This window comes from Anabrus simplex, chromosome 1 (genome assembly GCF_040414725.1).
Source record: "Anabrus simplex isolate iqAnaSimp1 chromosome 1, ASM4041472v1, whole genome shotgun sequence".
Lineage (NCBI taxonomy): Eukaryota > Metazoa > Arthropoda > Insecta > Orthoptera > Tettigoniidae > Anabrus > Anabrus simplex.
Window position 1 is genome coordinate 649058242 of NC_090265.1, and position 19749 is coordinate 649077990.

General features: G+C 41.9%; 1 protein-coding gene across 1 annotated transcript in view; it reads left to right on the forward strand.

The window, feature by feature from the left end:
- The first annotated feature begins 4969 nt into the window (after nucleotides 1-4969).
- Nucleotides 4970-19749, forward strand: part of LOC136857271 (carnitine O-palmitoyltransferase 1, liver isoform) — a 336584-nt gene continuing 321804 nt past the window's right edge. The window contains exon 1 of the mRNA XM_067135788.2: nucleotides 4970-5311. The gene's annotated coding sequence lies outside the window, so the exon portion shown is untranslated. The remainder of the gene's footprint in view (nucleotides 5312-19749) is intronic.

A 19749-nucleotide genomic window follows, 5' to 3' on the forward strand; every position in this document is an offset into this window, starting at 1 on the left:
AATTGGCTTGATGTTACGTCAGGGCCTCTCAGAGTGCATGCACTGTGCACGGTGCAAAAGACGACTTCGCTTGGTTGACCAGAGTGCAGACCCCCACTCCTCGATTTGGAGCAATAGCGCTGTCTCTCTCTTTTCCCACGCCTGTCTCGCTCGCTCACCCTGTCTTCCTCGTCCTCACTTGCTCCGTAGCGCTCTAAATCCGAGCCGAGTTGAGCCGAGCTTAGCCGAGTAGCCCAGAGACGAAGCGTTGGTCCGAGCCGAGTGTGACCGATGCACTGTGCACAGGAACTCTGCGCCGCAGTTTGCACGCGTGAGATTTTGGGCGGTTGAGAGGCCCTGTGTTAGGTGCTCGAGGAACCATAACTAAATGTTTTGTCAACTTTTGCAATAACTTTGGGCTGAATAGAAAGTTCATCCAAGCCCTATAACATCGTCATTACTACTCTCAAGAATTCCAACATGATCTTCAAGAACCTCAGATAAATGTTTGACGTACCTCAGTCTTTTGCCTACTCTTTTGTAACTTCATGCTAACTCTTGCAGGGTTAATCCGTTCTCAGCGGCGGCTCGTGGCTGTAAAGTATGGTGAAGAGCTATAACCCGTTCGGTTTCAAGCGACATTATTTGCTTACCCTCCAGGGTTGGTTTTTCCCTCGGACTCAGCGAGGGATCCCACCTCTACCGCCCCAAGGGAAGTATCCTGGAGCGTGAGACATTGGGTCGGGGATACAACCAGGGAGAATGACCAGCACCTCGCCCAAGCGGCCTCACCTACTATGCTGAACAGGGATGGGAATTGATAGGCTAGGACGAGGGAAGGAAGCGGCCGTGCCCTTAAGTTAGGTACCATCCCGGCATTTGCCTGGAGGAGAAGTGGTAAACCACGGAAAACCACTTCCAGGATGGCTGAGGTGGAAATCGAGCCCACTTCTACTCAGTTGACCTCCCGAGGTGAGTGGACCCCGTTTCAGCCCTCGTATCACTTTTCAAATTTCGTGGCAGAGTAGGGAATCGAACCCGGGCCTCCGGGGTGGCAGCTAATCACACTAACCACTACACCACAGAGGCGTACAAGATTTAGGAATTAGGTGTTGTTTTTGGTTGTTTTGTACTCGTACCTCGTACTTGTGACGTGACCACGATTTAATGAATTTAATGTTTCGTCATGACCACGAAAAGCTAGTTCTTGCTTACTTAAATATAGCACTGCATCAATTACCAACTGAAGGAAAAGCCTATTTAAATGTATATTTTTATTGGACTGTACAGTTACAATATACAGTCTGGCATTTTCCTTCACGACATCAGAGATCGTATTTTGGTTTGCTTCCAAAGTCTTCAAATCTAGCTGCCATATTATAAGTTCTGCAGAGTCTGAGTGCTTATGTGAAGAACGTGTTATGTTCAAAAGGGCTGAAAATCCTTTATTCCAAACGTTATTTTTATTGATAAAAGGCAAGCGGGCCCAACAGAACAACTTCTGTAGAGCTGGAAAGGAGCACAACCATGGAAATTCCTTAAACCACGATCGTTTGAAACTAAGATTGTAAGATTTACCGGAATGTTTCACTTCTTTTGTAGTACAAATCTGCAGTGATTCAGTAGGGCGATCAAAACGTAGAACTTCATTCTGATCGTTTCTCCAACGTGAAAATGGTGTTTATAATAAAATACACACTATGTCATAAATAGAATACATGTTTAAATAAAACAGCACAACACTACGAATGAAGCACTATGCATAAGTACTCGTTCTTCACACAGGACGACGCACGGAAGACGAAACATTCCGATCCTCCGACGACTTCACTTGCACATTCTGCTATGTGGAAGGTACGCGGGTGACGTCACGGTTGTCATGGCAACCGCCAAGGCCAAGCGCTAGGAGGGAGCACTTGGGAGGTAGAGGCAACTGCGGAATCTCTCGTCTTCACTCAGTCTCACGCACCGTACTGTAGCCGACAGCTGGCACTTTCATGAGTTCCCCTGGTTCTCATCAAGTAAATGAAATGAAATGGCGTATGGCTTTTAGTGCCGGGAGTGTCCGAGGACATGTTCGGCTCGCCAAGTGCAGGTCTTTTGATTTGACACCCGTAGGTGACCTGCGCGTCGTGTCTCATCAAGTGATGCGAGCTCTTGGTGCTCCAAACGCCGTACAATAAAACATTTTCTTTCCGTAAAACCAACAAATGTCATAAGAAAAATAAATTTAAGTAATTAATTATGGTAAAAATAAGTGGTGAAGTGGCACTTCACCTACTTCACCTGAAAAGCCGCCCCTGCCTTTCATCTATATCTATTATTATACAGGTACTCTTTGTCCTTGGGCAACCCGCAGCTGTTGCAGGAAGGTTGTACAATAAATAAATAACCTTGTTTTGCATGATATATTAGGGCTATAATTATCAATTAGATAAGATTCGCCACAGATGAAACATTTTAGTGAAAGCTTATAAGAATTTGATGAATGAATGTTAGAAAATGAGAATAGCAGCATGGTTTTATATGTTATATAGAGGTTTTCCCAGTTCATTTTCAAAATACCGTAGTTCAGGTGCCAGTCTAGTAGTCTTGCTCTTCCAAATACAGGACCTTCATAAATAGGGGACACACAAATGCATGAATAATCATCTGGAACAATGATCTTAATTTGCTCAAAATTTGACTTAAATGTACCATGATCGGGTAAGAATTGAGTAAGCACGAAGTTTGGCACAAGTATTTTGTGTGCGCGCGGCTGTGAGCTTGCATCCGGGAGATCGTGGGTTCGAGCCCCACTGTCGGCAGCCCTGAAGATGGTTTTCCATGGTTTCCCATTTTCACACCAGGCAAATGCTGGGGCTGTACCTTAATTAAGGCCACGGCCGCTTCCTTCCAACTCCAAGGCCTTTCCTATTCCATCGTCGCCATAAGACATATCTGTGTCGGTGCGACGTAAAGCCAATAGCAAAAAAAAAAAAAAAAAAAAAAAGTATTTTGTACTGAACTGAAGTCGATGCTGGATCTCGAGAAATAATATTTTTCTCATAATGGGCCTTTTCAGTGCTGCAGTCTAGATGTTATTTCACTGAGGAGTTGTGTGTTCTTTAATCTTTCTCTTCAGGTAACATATTGGAGCTCTGTTGTTAGAAATTTCATTGGAGATTTCGCTGCTTATTTTGCTAGTAAGTCTGATTTTTTGTTTCCGATTGCTCCTATGTATTCATGAACGCAGGAGAGACAGGCGCGGAAGCCTTGCTGAGTTATTGTCAGCAACTATTGGGCTCATATTGTATTTATCATTTATTGAGTTCATTTGTACTTTTTTGTTATCTTGACATCACTGAAGTGCTGACTTTATGGCCCAAAGTTCAGCTTGGAAAACTGTTGATCATTGCTTTATCAATTGAATACGGAACTGTAACTTTATATCGACTTTTTTCACTTGTTCATATCACCCATTCATAATCAGTTGCGAGTTTACCCAACGTCATCAGTAGCGAGTTTACCGAACGTCAACAATATTCTACATACAGGGGCCGGACTGAGTGACTCAGATGGTTGAGGCGCTGCCCTTCGGACCCCAACTTGGCAGGTTCGATCCTAGCTCAATCTGGTGGTATTTCAAGGTGCTCAAATACGTCAGCCTCGTGTTGGTAGATTTACTGGCACGTAAAAGAACTGCGGGTTAAAATTCTGGCAACTCGGTGTCTCCGAAAACCGTGAAAGAGTAGAACGAAACCTTCAATTCTATTATTAATATACTGTTTCCTCTTTCAAGTACGTACTAGTAGCGCCTCAAGGGCTGTGTCCTGGAGCGTGAGACTTTGTGGTGAGTTCGGGGGATACAACCGGGTAGGAGGACCAGTACCTCGCCCAGGTGGCCTCACCTGCTATGCTCAACAGGGGCCCTATGGGGCAATGGGAAGAAGGGAAGGAAGAGAGGTGGTGGTGGTGATTATTGTTTTAAGAGGAAGTACAACTAGGCAACTATCCTCTATGTAATACTAGAGAGAAAAATTGGAAGGGATCCGACACTTCGAAAAAACGAAGGTATTGGCCAAAGGAAGACAAGGGCCACGAAGGGCTTGAAAATGAAAGACTTCCTAGGCCTCGAGTGCTCTAATACCGTCGGGGTCGGAAAAGAACAAGAGTTGACCAAGAGAGGTCGGATAGGATAGATGCAATTGAGGAGCCTATCACAAGTAAGCGGAAACAATGCCAGGACTCAGCTAAGGCCCCATGGCCGCCAACCTACGCTCCAATGTTCAGAGCCCCTGGGGCCCCTTTTAGTCGCCTCTTATGACAGGCAGGGGATACCGTGGGTGTTATTCTACCGCCCCTCACCCACAGGGGGGTGGAAGGGAAGGACGCAGCCGTGGCCTGGAGTTAGGTACCATCCCGGCATTTGACTGGAGGAGAAGTAGGAAACCACGGAAAACCACCTCGAGGATGGCTGAGGTGGGAATCGAACCCCCTCCACTCAGTTGACCTCCCGAGGCTGAGTGGACCCCGTTCCAGCCCTCATACCGGGAATCGAACCCGGGCCTCCGGGGGTGGCAGCTAATCACACTAACCATTACACCACAGAGGCGGACGACTGGAAAACTTAGAGGTTATAGGCCTATTAGGTGAATGATTAGTAAAAATGAAGGTTTTTTAACAGACAGAGTAATATGTTCTAAATATGTCCTTAACGACAATAATAATAATAATAATAATAATAATAATAATAATAATAATAATAATAATAATAATAATAATAATAATAATAATAATAATAAATTGGCAACAGTGAATACTATTCCTCCCCTCCAGTAACAGAAAGACTTCCGGATTCCGCTGCTCAACTGTTCCCCACCTGTTTGCTACACGGGGCTTGGCAGGGCTATCCCGCCCTGAGGTTAGCAGCAAATGGATGAATGTATGAGCGAGCGCCGATAGTGGTTGCATTGGCTCACGAAAACTGGCGGGTAAAAGCTCGTGAATCCTCGTGGCTTCGTGTGGGCCGGCCATCGTAGAATGCATGAATCAAGCCGGAGCACACTTCACGCAGTAACATCGAGCTGTTCGATCGAGATATTTTGTAAAAGTGAAAGTTTCTGTGTTCCATACTCTGACGAATGATTCACTAAAATCTTTTGCCTGGAACGTTGAGCGAGACAAAATCCGTAGTTGCTTGTGCTGCCGTGACGACACTAGCTGGCAGAGGTCTGCATCGCCACGCTGCACGGGTGTAAACAGTTGTGTCGAGGGAGTCGGGAGTGCAGTTCGTTGTTTAAGCAGTTGTGTGCTGTCCGGAAGAAGGCGTGGACTAACACGGAAAGGCTCGGTAAGTTCGATATGTGTGTGTGTGTGTGAGTGAATGTGCCGGAAACCATACAACTGTGTATTAGACTGTAAGTATGCGCATTATTACTTCGCTACGTGGAGCACATGGGGATAATTTGAGAACGCTTGAATTCATTATGTAACGGGTGTGTGTGTGTGTGTAATGCAGTTGCAAAGCAGTGTTAAGTGTAATGAAATTTTTAGTGGCCGTTGATACGAAGTTTGTTTTGTGTTCTTGGAGACTATGGGGGTATTCCTACGCGCCAGACCTTGGAGTAATCTGTACATTACTCATTGTTTTGTAAATAATGTGTTCATTTCCAACCTGATTTCAATGCAAAATTAAACGTGTGTATCCTAGTGATGCTAATAGTAGTAGTAGTAGCTGGAGCGAGGAGGATTCTTTTTAAGGAGGCTTCATAGTGTCGGTAATAATAATAATAATAATAATAATAATAATAATAATAATAATAATAATAATATAATCAGCGAACGAATTGGCTACGCAGTATAGGCCCACGTCGGCAGCCCTCAGGACGTTATTTCTTTTTCATGGTTTCCCGTGTTTACACCTGGCAAACGCCGCGACTGTCTTTAGGCCTATACCTTCCCAGTTCTGGCTCTTTCCTCACCCACCGTAGCCAGAAACCTATCTGTGTTAGTGCAACGTTCGAACGCACTCGTCTCCAAAATGCATACTCGGACTCCATAGCCATAGTGCGTTAACACGGTCCCTGGTGGTGATGATGATAATAATAATAATAATAATAATAATAATAATAATAATAATAATAACAACATATTCAATTTACGAGCTTCAACTCGAAGTAAAATTCCGGTATTGACGGCGTTGTCTCTTGGCGTCATTTGAATTAAACTTGTTAATTATTAAACGAATTCCTTTTATAATAGGTAAGAGTAAGGGTGTATTCTGCCCGAAGGCAGGTCCGAACCTCCGCAGAGGTGTGCGTGAGCCGGAGTTTACGCACGGTAGAGTGGCCAGTTCTTTTCCTCTCCTCCATTCTCTTACCCCACACCAACAGCGCGTTGCAACCCATCCAAATATTGACCACGCCCATTGTTGCTTAACTTAGGAGATCTCACGGGATCCGGTGTTTCAACACGGCTACGGCCGAAATTCCTTGATAATTCTTGTACCATGAAGACCTCACCAAGACTATTTCCGTTTACTTATCATTATATATTCATTATCAGGGCCGAATTTTGTTCTCCTTAAAATACTATCAAAATTCAAAAATAATGTTCTAAAAACTACCATAAATAAGTTTGTCGTGTGATTAGGGTCGCGCAGCTGTGAGCTTGCAATTTGGGAGATAGTGGGTTTGAATTCCACCGTCGGCAGCCCTGATGATGGTTTTCCGTGGTTTCCCATTTTCACATCAGGCAAATGCTGGAGCTGTATCTTAAGGCCACGACCGCTACCTTCCCAGTCCCTAGCCCTTTGCCATCCTCCCGTAGTCGAAAACCGTATACATATTAGTGCTACGTTAAGCCATTAGCAAAAAGCGCACATTTCTCGTATGCACAATATTCATAATTTATAATTTTTGTAATTTTTACATTACAATATTTCAGTACTTTGTTTTGGAGTGTTTTCCTTAGAAAAAATATGTATGAAGATCTATAGGTCGTAATCGATTTCACACGATGTAGTTCGTAAAAAGAAATTATATGAAAAGGAAAATAACTTTCCTAAGAAAGATCATCGTACTCAAAAGTTCCGAAGACCGAGCTCGTTAGCTGCAGTCGCTTAAATGCGGCCAGTATCCAGTATTCGGGAGATAGTAGGTTCGAACCCCACTATCGGCAGCCCTGAAAATGGTTTTCCGTGGTTTCTTATTTTCACACCAGGCAAATGCTGGGGCTGTACCTTAAGGCCACGGCCGCTTCCTTCCCACTCATAGCCCTTCCCTGTCCCATCGTCGCCATAAGACCTGTCTGTGTCGGTGCGACGTAAAGCAACTTTCAAAAAAAGTTCCGAAGATGAACATTCATGTTGACTTTAGTATGTAAATAGAGAAACTGGTTCGCTTATTACGTAAAATATGGAAAATACTTAAAAATCAACAATAAGGAAAACAAACAAACCGGTAAAGCCGGTATTTATCTGTCCAATTTATATTCATATGAGTCGTGGAATCGCGTGGGTCAGTCTTGATGTATCTCACTTCGGTGAACATTGTATACAGAATGAGATCACGCATTGACTTTGGAGATGCCGTTTTGTTGGCTTTAAATTCCTGAAGATTCCTTTATACTAAACGTACGATTACTTAGACGGAGGGACGTTGTACTTTTATGTGAGGTTACAATTATCCAGCGTCTTGTCGGTATGCTTGATACGGGATCTTCCTCACTGATTCACGATGAGCGAAATTAATTTCACTCCCAGTAACCTGTACCTACTGCACTTCTAAACACGCAGACATTTTTTTCGAGAAATTTGACTAGACTTTCAGAACTTGTTGATAGGCCATAATTTTCAGTCTTTCATAATAATAATAATAATAATAATAATAATAATAATAATAATAATAATAATAATAATAATAATAAGGGCTTTTTCAGGGGGAAACGCGTACCCCTTAAACATTTGAAGACTGTTTAAGAACAAATGTTGGTATATTTCTACCTATACTGCTAATAATAAGAGTTGGTGTCTGACATTTCTTGGAGGGAGGTCCGTTTACTGCCTGCCGAGGCGGGAAAAAGGGAGTGGCTGTGTGGTTGCCATGGAAACGAGGGTGGGGCGACTGCGGTTGCCATGGAGATAACACTTCAGGGTAGCTCGTCTTGCTGGGAGTTGCCAAACCTGTCACTGTCACTGATAAGAACCTGATTGTTTGTATAAGAGTGATCGCAAATGGGACGACACCGCCTGGCCAGGTGGTCTACAGCAGATCACAGCGGTCAGAATGAAGGAGGGAACAAGTGAGCCGGATGCGAGGGGTAAGAGCATGTAGAAAAGAATGCTGGAATGTGGCAACATCGTGAAATGGCACGTGCAGTGCTCCTCCCTCCAACCTTACCTGTCAGACGCCAACTCTTATTATTAGCGGTATAGTCCGGCAAATATAACTTCCGACTTGAAAGTTCATCGATCAGCTTGCGCCAACGCGCTGTTCACAACTGGAGAAGATTTCGAGTAATCTTCGATTTAAATTGACCTATCGTATTAGTTCCTCTTGGTTGGCAACTCGGCATTAAGCAAAATGAGTAATTAAATAAGTGAAATGCTTAGAAATACTGAGTACAGTTACCATTTTGACATGCTGACCACAAATAAAATAGCATAATCAATGTTTCTATAAATATGTCATCCCCAAAAGTAATAACCGGACTGTGTATAATTACCGAAAATTGCAATAATAATAATAATAATAATAATAATAATATGCGCTTTACGTCCCACTAACTTCTTTTACGGTTTTCGGAGACGCCGAGGTACCGGAATTTAGTCCCGCAGGAGTTCTTTTACGTGCTAGTAAATCTTCCGACACGAGGCTGTCGTATTTGAGCACCTTCAAATACCACCGGACTGAGCCAGGATCGAACCTGCCAAGTTGGGGTCAGAAGGCCAACGCCTCAACCGTCTAAGCCACTCAGCCCGGCACCGAAAATTGTAAGATCATGATGTTTTGTCTAGTACAACTGAGAGTACCCCTTAAACAATTCTGTAGGGAAAAAAGAACTGATAATAATGATAAAAAGGAAAGCAAAGTCATCTCCGTACAGGCTATGAAGGCCCCTGGAGGGGTGGAAGGTAAAAGCTTCCAGCCTTCCACTATCAGTAACCTCGGCACTTGGTGGGGTAGGGTGGTTAGCTCTACGCCCGGCCGCCTTTGCCCTCAGGAATTAACCTGGTATTCATTTTTGGTGTAGAATAATGAAAATGAAAATCCACAGCCCGATTCCAGTCATTCGACCGGGTCAGGAATGGAATGAATGAAGCCCCCATCTAGCGGCGAGGAAAGGAATTGTGCCGGCTGCCGAAGCCTGTCGCACTCCTCTGGGGCAGTGATTAATGAATGACAGATGAAATGAAATGATATTGGAAAGTGTTGCTGGAATGAAAGATGACAGGGAAAACCGGAGTACCCGAAAAAAAAAACATGTCCCGCCTCCGCTTTGTTGGTGTAGAATAATAATAATAATAATAGGGCCTAATAATAATAATAATAATAATAATAATAATAATAATAATAATAATAATAATAATAATAATAATAATAATAATAATAATAATAATGAAAACAAGTTATGTCCTAAGCTACCGAGATGCTCACTTTCCAAAATGGTGTCATCTAGGCGGCCTACCAACGAATTTCGACGTTCTGATAGTGCTACTGTCTAGTAACGATAGCGGAATTTCACTGGACTGACTCTGTGGCTGAGGTTATTTAATGGCACTGAGTGTCCCACCAGAGATCTTTAACTTGCCAACAACTATGACATGACGTGCCAAGAATTTTTTTGACCGTCCTTCAAAAAATCGACTACCTCAGGCAGGCTCGAACCGACGAACTTGAGATTATGAGTCGGACACACTACCGCTAGGGTGCCAGGCACCTGAAAAAAGAAAAAAAAACGGGATATGCCATACAATTTGAGTTTATTTATTAACATTCCCAAATGATCCCCCTTCCCCGTTTTTTTTAACATTCGAAACTTTCGGTGGTTTTAAAATATATTTTCCATTCACGAAAGACATAATAAATTTGTAAGAATCTTGACTGCATGAACAATTGTTTTTTAGGTGAAATGGGGTTTTTCAAGAGGTTTTTATGGTTGCAGGAAGTAAACTATAGTCACGTATTTTAGTACCAGTAAGTATGAAACAGCATTCTTCATATATTTTATGTGACAGTAACATGCATTGTATGTCGCTTATTTCCTATGTTCTACATTCTGCTAAAACCATATTTCGGAAAGAAAACCAGGACAGTTTTAACATAGGAAAGCAAAGTCTTCTCCGTACAGGTCATGAAGACCCTTGAAGGGGTGGAAAGTAAAGGCTTCCACTATCTGTAACCTCGGCAATTGGTGGGGTAGGAGTACTTAACTCTACGCCCGACCGCCTTTGCACTCTGAAATGAACTTGGTACTCATTCTTAGTGTAGGCTAGTGAACCTCAGGGCCATGTTCACCTCCGGAAGTGGAAATCTCGTTTGTTAAATTTCCTGACCAGGTGAACCGAGCACGCCTTTACCGCCTCGGCCAGGCAGCCCCGACATTTTAATAAAACATAACCTTATCTTAGAAATGTGACTCGTTAGACAGTAGATGAAGATGGTTCGGCGTTGGGCTCCTACATGTACCGTGTGCATTTTCCTGAGAATGCAATGTTTCGCACGAAATCATAATCACTTTTAATAGTTCACAAATCTCACTGCAGCTGTAATCGTAATTAAATTATATTTTTAGCGAAGATTTGACCCTTTCCGTCGTCATGTTGCCTCTTTCTTGTTCTCCAAACGAAGTGAGAAAACTCTTTCTACACCTGCTGATGTTACAGGTAAACATAATATTATTCCACAGTTTTTAGGAGATTTGGACTACTGCATTTGAGGAGGCTGAAAATATTGACTGAAGTCACTTTGTCCGATTCCTTGGCTGAATGATCAGCGTTGAGGCCTTCGGTTCAGAGGGTCCCGGCTTCGAGGCAACATGACGACGGAAAGTGTCAAATCTTCGCAAAAATATAATTTAATTACGATGACAGCTGCAGTGAGATTTGTGAACTATTAAAAGTGATTACGATTTCGTGCGAAACATTGCATTCTCAGGAAAATGCACACGGTACATGTAGAAAATATTGATTTAAAATTAATAACCTTACTGACTGAAGTCACTTTGTCCGATTCCTTGGCTGCAGGGGCGAATGCTGGTCATGAAAGTCAGGCTTGCTCTTCCATTCGTGAAAGTTGGTGGGGTGGGACATGCATAGTTCTGAATGAATAAAATTTATAAACCCAATAATCGCTAAATCACGTGAACATTTTAATCATCGGTTACATGAACATGCATTCAAACTGGTTACGTCACACCTTCAAGAATGGCCAAAAGAATAACAATCAGACACATTTTATAATTATTAACAAATCATGACAAGCCAGTGATTATATAATTTAAACAAGTAAACGTCAAACTATGTACACAGAAAAAATGCAACTATTTATTAGATCTTCCTACTTGAAAACAAACTCTACTCTGCGGCTTCTCTTTACAAAACCATCAATAACTTCATCATAGAAAGAGGACTGTAATCTAATTTTTGCAAGCAATCCTTTTTCAATCGACAACATAGCTAATGATGATAGCCTCTCCTGACCTTGGGTCGATCTGCAATATGTATTAATGCGTCTCAGTGTTGAAAAAGAACGTTCTGCAGAGGATGCAGTAGCAGGAATTGTTGCTACAAGTTTGATAAGCTTGAAAATTTCTGGCATACCCATGTACAATTTATTAGTATGCATAAACTGCATTAAGTCTGAAACACTTTTCTCTTTAAAATCAGATGAATACATCATACTTAATTCGGTTTTTAAGCGAACAATGTCGAATATGACCCATAGGTCCTTTCTAGGGCAGTAACATCACTGTCTGGAAACCTATTTCTGTGCTTCTCAAACAAATAATAATCCAACAGCGAGAAGAACACAAATTTCTTTATGCATGTAAAACGCTCTCCTATTTGGACAAGTACATTGTCAAGAATTTCATTGAATAGACGTTGTATTTTGATTTTCTGGTTCATCGCTAATTCTTCGATTTTTAGAGCGCGGCTGTTCTCCATAAAAATCAATTTCAGTATTAACATGTACATACACACTATCAAAACCTTCATCTCTCATAGACTGGATATTTAAAAAGAACTCCTCAACCTTCTTGCCACAGTACTGAATATCCAGACTTCTTGTTAGTAAAATATTGAACAGTATCGGTGAAAAAAATCTTGGAGAACACTGCCAGCAGAAATCTAGTGTTGAACTTAAGTAAGAAGTACAAAAATCCTTGTGCTTTCAATGTAGTGTCTTCATCCCAGTCGTCTGAAGTATCCTGTACATGTTGAAAGAATTTCACCAGCGTATCAGAATATACCTTCACAGTATTAATAAGACGTGAAGCAAAATTCCATCTCGTTGGTGCTACTGTTGGCAACTTCTTCTGAACAAAATCTCGAAGAGCAGCTGTTCCCTTTGTAGACTTTGAAAAAAAAAAAAAAAGCAGCAAGTTCTGACATTGTTTGGAAGAAAATTGTACACTCTTCGATTTTTGAAGCAGACTGCTGTAGTGTTAAATTCAATAGGTGGCTATAACAATGCACAAATGTCGCATATGGATACTGGTCTTGAAGTAGTTTATAAAGCCCATTCACATGACCGGCTAAGACAGCAGCACCGTCATATGTTTGAGGCACAATCTTTTCCTCACAACTGAACTCTTTTAAAATAGCACGAACATGATTTAAGAGGGCTCCAGCAGTGCGATCTTTACTAACATCAGCAAAACCAAGAAACCTCTCTTGAATTTCATCACTTTCATCTACAAAACGGAGTAGAGTAGAGAGTTGTGACTTATTAATAATATCGGACGTTTCGTCCAACATTATTGCCACAAAAGTTGCTTGTTTAAGCTCCTCCTTTATTCTTCTCACAATTACTGAACTTATTTCTGCTATTAAATCATTTTTGATTGCATACGACGTCCCTCTAAAAATGGTGGAGTCTTTCAGATGAGCTGCCAGAAGAGGATCATATTCACTAATAATTTGTAGAAGTTCTATGTAATTCCCTCTGTTTACGGAAGTTGCAGACTCATCATATCCGCGAAATGGTAGTTCCTGTTTTGCAAGAAAAACACACTGCATCGATCAGTCGTTTAAGTATGTCACGATTTTTCTTTACATTTTCGTTATGAAGTTGGTCACTGATGCGTTTTGTTTTTTTTTTTTCATCCAGCTGGTGGTCGATCCTTGTACGCCCAAAGCTATTTAACTGCAAGAAACACTTCATATGGTTTGCAGATTTCTCATGTATTTTAATGGACAGTGTCAAGGTGTTCAAACTGTCAAAGCCTCTTTTACACTATACACCGTTATCAGCAGAAAATAGTAAACACCGCCAGCAAAACAGTCTATTCAGTTTCTTGGACCCTGTCAACCAGTGCGTATTATTATATTGAGATACAGAGAACGAACGTACATATTCTCTGTTTTTCTCCCTGTGCTGAGTCTTTAAATCTGGCAGCGCCGGACAGGGCCTGCCATTCTTAATAATGTCTGTTTTCTCTTGGATAGTCCTCCGAGAAAATGGATTTGATAATAAGCTGTCAATAATGCACGGTTCGGAACCCATTGCAGCACATCAAATAATCCAGAATAGATGATCAGGAACTTACAGTACACTACTCACTGACACAACACACTAGATTGTAGCTCTCAGACCAGAGCTTCCAACTACACATTACAAACGTGACAGCTTGCAACCGGCCTTGGAGAGAAGAAACCTGCGCGCGCATATATTTCTCGCTGTGTCGACAGCTCCGCTGAAGCTCTTAAGACACGAGCAAGCCTCGCTGGACTCGCCAAGATATATGCAACATGCGATTTGTATAATGCAGATCTATTACAGATACGGTAGGCCTACATATTGTAATTTTTTAACTCGTCGCCTGCTTTAGAAAAATATTGCGCTTGCGCAGCAAGCGTAGCATGCTCGGAGAAATCGCCCCTGCTTGGCTGAATGATCAGCGTTGAGGCCTTCGGTTCAGAGGGTCCCGGCTTCGATTCCCGGCCGGGTCGGGCACTTTAATAGCTTTTGATTAATTCTTCTGGCCCAGGGACTGGGTGTTTGTTTGTCCCAACACTTTCCTCTTTATATTCAAACAACATACTACACCACCAACCACCACAGAAATACGCAATAATGATTACATCCCTCCATATAAGGTTGCGTCAGGAAGAGCACCCAATCGTAAAACAGGGCCAAATCCCCATCTGCGACACAGTTCGCACCCGCGACCCCACAGGTGTGGGGAAAGCGGTAGAAAAAGAATAGTAATAAATAATAATAATAATAATAATAATAATAATAATAATAATAATAATAATAATAATAAAATTGACTGAAGTCACTTAATCGAAAAACAAGTCTATGTCGGTTATTAAATTAGAATTCACTTTTGAATTGTTGTTATTGGCTGAAGTTTCAACCTTGGTTCTCAATAAACTGTTGTTCAGCAATAATTGGTTAGCCAGACGTGTTCTAGCCAAGGTACAATACCTTACATGAAATATTAATACTGTAAAACAAAGTCAGAACATTTCTCTTAGAAATATCCCCGCTTTGCAAATTGTAAATGGAAGTTTTTAAGTACTTTACAAGAAAAATCGAGGACATGTGACGAATATTTTCTTATACGTCCGGATGCCTGCTCATAATATAAAATTGCGTAACATTCCGGGATAAACGAGGTAGCCCTAGCGAAAACCACCTGGTAACCGCATCAACCACTGATCTACTTAGGTAGTTTTCGAGCTGGTAAAGTAAACTCATGTCCTCATCCAGAGGTGGTGCAGCTCTTTTCAGGCACACCCCCAATGGAGGTGAGCTGCATGTTTACCAGCCCTCCCGCCATTCTTAAATTTCTGGCAGTACCGGGAATCGAGCCCGGGCCCCCGAGGACGGCAGCTAATAACACTAACCGTTACGCTACGGAGGCAAACTTCGAGCTGGTAAATCTACCGGCTTGAGGCTGGTGTATTTTAAGTACTTTCAAATACTTGACAACTGGTATCGAAAGCGCCAATGTAGGTTCAGGTCAGCGCTGTTCCGTCTGAGCCACGCAGTCTGATTTTCAGAGCTTTCACGTATAATAAAAACATGAGGCTGTTTGTTACCATCTGCCAAGCTCACAGGAGGATACTACAACTGACCAAACAACAGTGACCAAACCAGAGTCCCGCTGATCAAACAGGTCTGCCGCTGACCGCGAAAGACGCTTGTAGTTATCTACCTGCATTCCTCTGCAGCAGTCCGAAGTTATATATTCCAAGGCTGAAAGGAATCGTTAAAATAATCCCGTGGGGCTTTTTGTTTGGTCAACAAATGTCCCAGATTAATTAGTCAAATCTAGAAGTTTCTCGTCGGTTACTGAAGCAACCGTGTTTGTTATATTTTTGTTTAATTTCTATCTAAAACACCCAGCCCCGAAGGGCCTTGGCCTACCAAGCGACTGCTGTTCAGCCCGAGGGCCTGCAGATTACGAGGCGTCGTGTTGTTAGCACGATGATTCATCTCGGTCGTTATTCTTGGCTTTCTAAGTTGGGGCCGCTATCTCACCGTCAGATAGTTCCTCATTTGTAATCACATAGGCTGAGTGGACCTCGAACAAGTCCTCAGGTCCAGGTAAAAGTCTTTAACCTGTCCGTGAATCGAACCCGGGGCCTCCGGGTAAGAGACAGACACGCTACCCCTACACCACGGGGCCGGCTTCATTTCTATCTACCGATTATTTTACAATTAATTTGAACACCTTTTTTTCCTGGCCGTTTTTCAATTAGGACTATCTGGCGTCGGCACTTTGTCTGGATTTAGCCCAGTTTTACGGTTGGATGCCTTTCCTGACGCCCAACCCTATGTGTAGGATTGTACTCCCTGTTGTGTGTGTCTATGGTGGTTGGTAGTGTGAGGTGTTGTATGTGAATGAAGAAGTGTAATGAGACGAATACAAACCCCTAACCCCCGAGCTAGGGGAATTAACCGGATACGGTAAAAATTCCCGACCCGTCCGAAAATCAAATCAGCGGCCCTTTGAACCTAAGATCAATTCGCTCACCATTCAGTCAAAGAGCCAAACAAACAACTTTTTTCAGGCTATTCCATTTACTTCTAAGGTCGATAAGTAATCTGTTATTCATGGTTCACTGTCGAAGTACAGAGTATGAGTCGGATTGATGTCGGAATGCAGTAATAATGCACTACACGTCCGTGAATAAATTCGGTGACCGGTGCAAGAAATCATGGTCTTGATAGAAATGCATGCTGTTTTGCGGCTTATGCAATCAACCCAGTCACGTTCTTGGAGTTGTATCGTCCACAGACATGTGCCAATCTGTTTATTTAGTATCAGTGATGGGTAGAGTACAAGAAAAGAGTAATTGGGCTGAATTACAGTTACCTGAAAAATATTGTACTTATTACAAATTACCGTACTTTTTTAATAAGTAATCAGTAAAATTACAATTACTTAACAAGAACGCTAATCTGAAGGAAATCGCTGACATTTTAATATTGAAAACATTTCTTAGCAGACAAAATAGGGGTCCCCATGCTATGACAAACGTAAAATGAAGCTATTTCCTCAGTTGTGTCGAAAGTTGAAGGGCTACAGGGCTCGGAAAGGTTTAAATTGTGAGTCTTCGATGGCTTTATCAAAAGAAAACAAATTTCGCAAATCACTTCCGGAAAAAAGCCTCCGTGGCACAGACGGCAGCGCGTCGGCCTCTCACAGCTGGGTTGCGTGGTTTAAATCCCGGTCACTCCATCTGGATAAAGCGGAGGCGGGACAGATTTTTCTCCGGGTACTCCGGTTTTCTCTGTCCTCTTTAATTCCAACAACACTCTCCAATATCATTTCATTTCGTCTGTCAGTAATTAATCAGTGCCCCGGAGGAGTGCGACAGCCTTCGGCAGCCGGCAAGATTCCTATTCTCGCCGCTAGATGGAGCTTCATACCTGATCCGGTCATTGACTGGAAAACAGATTTTAGGTTTTCACTTCCGGAAAAACAGCTTAAAATCGCTTGTTTCTTTACCCGTTTTCTTTTTTTTTTCGAATCCTAGTCAAATGAACTTATTTACATAATTCTTTCTGTAATGTGTTTCTTGGTTCAATACATCAGGTGATTTTTTATTTTAAAAATGTCTACACCGAAAGTAATTATATGGGCTTAAGTGAAACTCTGCACTTACTAACATTAACGCTCGTAGTGGCAGAAAAAGGCAAACTGCTAATATAATCGACTCACATTAACGCTCGTAGTGGTAGAAAAAGGCAAACTGCTAATATAATCGACCGGATAACGATGATTAAGATAAGGATTGTAATTTTTAGGAATAAAGACAGAATATATTCTCATACGTTATTATATTGTATTTACCTGGAATTTGTAGCTCATATCCTTAGGATGTTGTCAACATTGAATCGCTCTCTTGAAGGGCTAGCTAGAACTGTGGATTTTTCACATGCGGTTGGAATAATACCAAGTTTGTAAGGAAAATGTATTACTTCACTTTGTATGTATGTGTGTGCTTTTAGCATAGAGACATTAAGTGGCCATCATCATTTGGTGAGACTAAATATGATACCTCGAAACTTTGTAAATGATCTTTCCCATCATTTTTATTTTAATTAATGACATTTAGCGTTTCAAATAATTTGCATTTACTTTGCAAATAAATTAATTGGTGATTAAGATTCTCATCGCTAAGCCTCGACGTCTTCGGGAGAATGTACATCTTTGCATTTACTGAAAAGACGCCCTACAGGGCCACTTCATTTTGTGTGTGTGTGTTTTGTTTCGTTTTCTTAGCATTGGCCATCATCACAAGGTGAGACTAAACAGGATGGGTAGCTCTTGAATGAGTTGTTCAAAATGAACGCTTCACTTGTATGAAGTGTGAACTAACTACTCAATTTCAGTGAACTGGTAGTTCAAACAGTTCACAGTTCTCACACTTCATGAAATTCACAACTCATTCGATTCGTCATTCGCTCGCTTACCCGCTCTCTTCCCCCCTCCCACTCTCTGCTTCAAACATGTACCCCTTCACTCCTAGGCCTATTCCCTTCTTTAAATGAGATAGGCTTCTCCGTATATCTTTTCCTTGCCCTTATCAACCATCATCTATAGTTCCATTTCTATGAGTTTCGACCTGGCAGTTAACCGGGAGTCAGACATTGGTGCCAAATTGTTACGAGTACGAACAGCTGACTCCCAACACACGACACGAACGGACATGTATACACTTTAATATAAGTCCAGAATCAATTCTTCTTTGTAGAAAAATGCATAACTCACATAAGATGAACAATAACACGTAACGTATTTAGGATAAGGCTATGAGATAAAAAAAAATCAATGCTCGAACAGATAAAACACGAGAAAATGAAATGAAATTTCTAATCACCATCTAGAAGAGCTCGCGTTGCTGATATATTCAGTTTCTCCTAAGGAAGGAAAACACTCTACAAAGGGAATACAAGACTCATTTCTGAGTCACTATCGGCATTGTCATCGTCTGTTGAGGTTTCACTCACCGGGCGAGTTGGCCGTGCGCGTAGAGGCGCGCGGCTGTGAGCTTGCATCCGGGAGATAGTAGGTTCGAATCCCACTATCGGCAGCCCTGATGATGGTTTTCCGTGGTTTCCCATTTTCACACCAGGCAAATGCTGGGGCTGTACCTTAATTAAGGCCACGGCCGCTTCCTTCCAACTCCTAGGCCTTTCCTATCCCATCGTCGCCATAAGACCTATCTGTGTCGGTGCGACGTAAAGCCCCTAGCAAAAAAAAAAAAAAGAGGTTTCACTCTCTTGGCTATTTCATCCACCATGTAAACTGGGTACTAGGACTTTTTGTTTCACAAGGTGCACGAGTTTCCCCCTGCCTTATGTTATCGTGAACCGAAATATTGTGCTCCTTCAATCGCTCAAGGAACTCATTATTTCTAGCCGCCTTGTTGGTGCTTTGTCAAGAATGACCGAGTGAACTGACAAAGACTGCGGAAAGAACTGAGCACAATACAATACAATACAATACAATACAATACAGAACTGATAGCACGTGGTTACAGAAAACAGATCGACAACACTGGTAACCGGAGCTAGAGTCTAACGCGCTCTATCGGAGCGATCGGCTGCCTATAATTGGCTGTTTATTAATTCACCTAGCCTCCGCCAAAAGGCAACGCTAAAATGTCTAGTCGAAACTCATAAGAACTCAACTACCTATATAAATGCTGTAAGCGGGTAAGCCATTGGGTGTCCATAATTACATAGCTCTGCCATCTGAAGGTAATATTATTAAGTATTATATGAAGCTTTATTGAGTGAGTGAGACACTGAACGAAGTCTCTGCTGAATGACATAGTGAGCAGTTTCGTCAGATTTCATTAACTTTATGAACTTACTACTTCATTTGAACGATTCACAGTAAAGTGCGTATGAGTGAAGTATAGTTCATACGAATGAACTGGTTCGACCCATCGCTAAACTTTCTAAATGATCTTTTCCCATAATTTTTATTATAGTTAATGACTTTTAAGAATATCGTTGGTATACATATGTCTTTTAAAGAACTGGAGTACGTCATCCAGAACGGATGAAGTTACTGGTTCTGCTGTAATAGAATTGAAAA